Below are 6,000 nucleotides of genomic sequence, written 5' to 3'. Positions count from 1 at the left end.
GTCAGTTCTAATCTTGTGTTGGCAAAATGAAAACCAGCTTTGTTGTTGTTGGGCCAACATAAAATGAGAATTTTCCCTTTTATTCAAAATGTGCTGTGGCAAACACTTCTGACTGAGCGATCATTGGGTCAGTTGTAAAACCAAGGGCGTATGCTAACCAGAACTTGCAGTCAATACAGTTTGTCAGTGGAAACCTTGAGACCACAGAGATAAATGGGTCTTTAAATTTTTCTCACTGCTCAGCAACCAATGAATCACTTTAAATGCATTGTTTTAGAAAGTTTGAATGTTAGTCACAGAGAGAAAATAGATCCGGCTGTTTCCACTTTTTATCACACTAAAGATATCGGATAAAGTGGGAGAGTTGATGAAACAAAAGCTGTATTGGTGAAGGTGTCTCACGTGTTAACAAGGGCATCAAACTGAGTTATTTATAGCCATTCACAGTTTTCAAAGGGATAGAGAGAGATTTGCATAATTATCAGAAAGTGCATGACACTGCTGTAGCAGATAACAGTAGCAAACGACTAGAGTCGTTCTGACTCCCGACAGCGAAGATTTACAGTATAAGCTCACCACGGGACACTTCATGAAGGAAGGTTATAACTGCCTCCAATAAAGCAGTGCAATATATGTGCAGCTCTCAACACTGAACAGCTGCGACACACACACACACACACACACACACACACACACGGCTATCCTAATGAGGACTCTCCATAGACATAATGATTTTTATACTGTACGAACTAAAGATTCTATCCCCTACCCCTAAACCTAACCCTCACAAAAAACTTTCTGCATTTTTAAATGTTATTTTGCATACTAAAATCGTTTAGTATGTTTTTTTAAGCAATTTGAATTATGGGGACACTAGAAATGTCCTCAAAACCACATTTATAGCATAATACCCTTGTAATTACCAGTTTGTAACCTAAAAATATGTCCTCGTAAACCACCCAAACCCGCCCACACACACACACCCTTTGTAGATGGTTATATGTTAAAGGAATAGTTCACCTAAAAGTGAAAATTTTGTCATGTACCCACCCTCATATTATTCAAAACATGTATGGATTTCTTTCTTCTCTGGGACATGAAAGGGGATGTCTAGCTGAAAGTCACCACCATTTACTTTTATTGTATGGGGAAAATATGCAATGAAAGTGAATGGTGACTGAGGCTAACATTGTTGCTAAACATCTCCTTTTGGTAACACTTTATAATAATGGCCCATCATTAATAGGTAACTATGCATGAATTAATGCAGGACAAATAAGTTGTTCTACATTAACACTTTAGTTACTACTATTAACTAATATGGAAACATGATTAACCAATCAGTAAGTAATAGCGAACTGATGACTGAGGTAGTTCACTGTTAGGTAATCAATAATTACTGAGTACAGATTTGCCTATTATTAATGAATATACACTTGAATATATATATATATAAAAATTCTGAGAAACTTGATGGATCCAATGAAAAAAAAAATGAAAAAAAGAATGAGTGTCATGTCCATCAAGCTTCTAATCCAATCAGGGTTCGCCATATTCAGTGCTCGTGCTGAAACTGAAAGAAGAGCGAGTGCAATTTTGCTCCGCCCTCCTGTCGATCCGCCTGCGGTAAACTTCAACATACATTCTGTTCTGTTCAGAATGAACATAAGCAAAGTAGGAAATGTGTCAAATTAATTTGATAAAAACTGAATGTATTTACAGAGTGGGCTGTCTAGGGGGGGGAAGTACACATGTGGAATTGGCCTCATAGCTGCACACCGATTTTCTCTCCGTTTTCTATTGAAGCCTTGTGGAGATCAACACACTTGTCCTTTAGACACATCATTTTATTATTTTACTTTATGTTAAGAGATGACTTTTTCAAAACATTTGTTTCTGGCATTAAATTATGAATCATTGAAATAATTGAACATAATTACATAGGCAACAAACTGTGCCTTTAAGCAGCTTGAAAAATTCCAGAAAATGATGTCAAGTCTTTAGGCAATTATCCAATTAGCTTCTGATGGGCTAATTGAAGTCAATTGGAGGTGCACCTGTGGATGTATTTTATGGCCTACCTTCAAACTCAGTGCCTCTTTGCTTGACATCATGGGAAAATCAAAAGAAATCAGCCAAGACCTCAGAAAAACTGTTTGGCCATAATGACCATCGTTATGTTTGGAGGAAAAAGGGTGAGGCTTTCAAGCCAAAGAACACCATCCCAACCATGAAGCATGGGGGTGGCAGCATCATGTTGTCAGGGTGGGGAGTAATGAAATACATGTAACGGGATTATGTATTTAAAATACAAAATATAAGTAACTGTATTCCCCTACAGTTACAATTTAAATCATTGGTAATTAGAATACAGTTACATTCAAAAAGTATTTTGATTACTGAAGAGATTACTTTGCATTTTATTGTCATTTGTTTCATTTAATATTTAGTCCTTTCAGATGGAAAAATTTATACATATAAATGATGTGATCCAAAGTGCATTTGAACAGCGGTGAAACACTTTTTTATGATGTGTTACATTCATACGAGCAGACAGAGAAGTAAGTTTGAAGTAAGTTTGGAGCAGAAGAAATAGAAATAAACCTTGTGTAAATTGTCAGCTTTACGCTAAGCTAAAATGCTATTTCTAGCCATTTTACATGCACGTTACCAGGCACGATCATATTTTTTTATCAAGAAAATTCACATTGGATCATAATTTCTTTTTTTCTAGTAAGACCTTTGATATTAGGGCAAAAATCATATTCTTGATAATAATTTTTGTATTGTTTTCCTGTAAAAATATCTAAAAATCCTTAAGACAAGATCAATTTGATTTATCTTGTTTTAGAAACAACACTGCATAAGCATTTAGATTTTTCAGAGAATGGATTATTAACATGTGTATTTTATCTTACTGTACTGGCAGAGTTTTTATAGTCAAAACAAGTGAAAAAATCTACCAGTGCTGAAGAAGTAATCCAAATTATTTAGAATACATTACTGACCTTGAGTAATCTAACGAAATATGTTACAAATTACATTTTACAGCATGTATTCTGTAATCTGTAGTGGAATACATTTAAAAAATAACCCTCCCAACCCTGCATGTTTTGGGGGTGCTTTGCTGCAGGAGGGACTGGTGCAATTCACGAAATAGATGGCATCTTGAGGAAGGAAAATTATGTGGATATACTGAAGCAACATCTCAAGACATCAGACAGGAAGTTAAAGCTTGGTTGCAAATGGGTCTTCCAAATGGACAATGACCCCAAGCATACCTCCAAAGTTGTGGCAAAATGGCTTAAGGACAACAAAGTCAAGGTAATGGAGTGGCCATCACAAAGCCCTGACCTCAATTCAATAGAAAATTTGTGGGCAGAACTGAAAAAGCATGTGCGAGCAAGGAGACCTACAAACCCGACTCAGTTACACCAGTTCTGTCTGGAGGAATGGGCCAAAATTCCAGCAACTTATTGTGAGAAGCTTATGGAAGGTTACCCAAGACAGGCCCCTTTTCCAGCAGCCATCACTCCAACACCTTATCCTTGAGTAATCATGCTAAATTTCTAATTTGGTACTAGAAAATAATTTGCCATTATATTAAACACAAAGATAATTGCAAAGATAAAGCCACTTTTGAAACAGAAAAACAAAAAGAAAAGGTTAGAGTGGGCAAAGAAACACAGACATTGGACAACAGATAATTGGAAAAGAGTGTTATGGATCTTAACCCCATTGAGCTTTTGTGGGATCAGCTAGACTGTAAGGTGCGTGAGAAGTGCCCGACAAGACAGCCATGTCCATGGAAAGTGCTACAGGAAGCATGGGGTGAAATGTCACCTGAGTATCTGGACAAACTGACAGCTAGAATGCCAAGGATCTGCAAAGCTGTCATTGCTGCATGTGGAGGATTTTTTGATGAGAACTCTTTGAAGTAGTTTAAGAAGTTCTGAACATTTTTTTCAAATTGTAATTGTAATTTTTCACATTATTATTGTCCTGACTATACATTGTGATCAGTTGAATGCCACTTTGGTGAATAAAAGTAACAATTTCTTTCCATAAGAGCAAAATCTGTACATTCTTCCAAACTTTTGGCCACCAGTGTATATATTGCTCTTCAATAAAAAAGGTAACTTTCACACTGTCTGTACCCTCACAATGCACACTCATACATGTTTGAGTATGTGTGTGGCTGGATGAGAAAGCCAGGATTCCATCAGTGCCATTGTCCTCCTGTAGTTGGGTTACTTTTCTTAGTTGCCTTTGGTTGTCTACACTACATGCATACGTTAAATCCAATAGTCATTAACCTGTCGCTAGGAAGACAAATACGCACTACTGTGCTTATCTGTTTCAATGTTAAATCAAACCATGAGGTAATGAAGACATGTAGGCTTCACTATAGTGCTTTTGTTTAGAGGCAAACTGGGCATTAAAATCTTCTTTTAAATTAAAAATGTAATATCCTTAAAAGCAAACACAGATTTTGTCACATGTATTGGACAAACTCAGAACACTAAGTACTGTATTAAACTTTGGCACACAACTACCTCAGTGATACCTCAAATTATGCAGCTTGTTGAGGAGACGTGTGATTTTACTTTTCAAAGCGATTTGACTTATGATTTTTACCTGGTGGATGATAAAATGGGAAAAATACCATATAGATTATATATAGGGACCAAAGTATCATTGAGACTCGGGCTTTTTTGACTTTGCAACCTCCCAGAACACCCTAGCAACCATACAGCAATGCAACCACTAGACACCCTAACATCTTGGGGACCACTTTTGTATGGGCAAGTGTAACTGGTCCTACTCAACCTGTTCCGAGAGGGGTTCAAACCGGGGTCTCCGGCATGGGAGGCGGGCATGCTAATGAGGAGGCTAAAGGCTACAGCCTCTAGCGTCAGTTGCTAGTGCACCTCTTGAGGCCAGGGGACTGAGGTTTACACACACTGCACAGCACATACCAGCTGGCTACCGTTACACTCACCCCCTTAATCCTCACTCCCGTCTGGGTCACGGCATCACTGTAACCGGTCCTGCATGACCCGCTCAGAGCAGGATTTGAGCCGGCGTCTCCGGCATGGGAGGCGGGCACGCTAATGAGGAGGCTAAAGGCTACAGCCTCTAGCATCAGTCGCTAGTGCGCCTCTTGAGGCCAGGGGAGTGAGGTTTACACACTGCACAGCTACCTACCAGCTGGCTACCGTTACACTCACCTCCCTAAACCTCACTCCCATCCGGGTCACGGCACCACTGTAACCAGTCCTACCTGACCCGCTCCGAGCATGATTCAAACCAGGGTCTCTGTCATGGGAGGTGGGCACGCTAATGAGGAGGCTAAAGGTTACAGCCTCCAGCGTCAGTCGCTAGTGTGCCTCTTGAGGTCAGGGGAGTGAGGTTGACACACACTGCACCAGCTGGCTACCATTACACAAGCACCACCAAATTATCTTCAGAAAGTTTACAAATCTGATTGAAATGTATTGTTTAACTATAATTTATGAGAAAAAAATCAGACCATTGGCCCTTACTGATTAATTATTGAATTAAAATATATAATTTTTACCCTAATAGTACACATCACCAAGATGTCTGTTTGATGTGTGTGTTTACATCTAGAAGATGTCTTTTTTTAGGTTGTTTACTCATCTTCAATATGTCAGGAAGATGTTTCCTTGTGGATGTAAAAAAACAACAATAATAATAATAATAATAAAAAAGCCAACAGATGTTTTGAGGCATTTATGATTTAGAATGTTTGTAAATCTGATCTTTTTAAGATGTTTAGCAGATGTTCAGTAGATTGTGATGCACTCTTAAACACTCTTAAACAGACATCTCAGAGATGTACGTGTGCTATCTGGATTCTAAACCTAATAGTACTGCATGTTTACAGAAATTTAATAGTTCTTACTCTATGTGTGAGATGTCATTGTTGGCCTTTTATGTTTTGTTCTTTCTTTATGCAATGTTTCTTTATATGAT

The sequence above is a fragment of the Myxocyprinus asiaticus genome, chromosome 44, assembly GCF_019703515.2.
Source record: "Myxocyprinus asiaticus isolate MX2 ecotype Aquarium Trade chromosome 44, UBuf_Myxa_2, whole genome shotgun sequence".
Lineage (NCBI taxonomy): Eukaryota > Metazoa > Chordata > Actinopteri > Cypriniformes > Catostomidae > Myxocyprinus > Myxocyprinus asiaticus.
The sequence above is the reverse complement of the archived record's forward strand: the minus strand, read 5'-3'. Positions refer to the sequence as shown.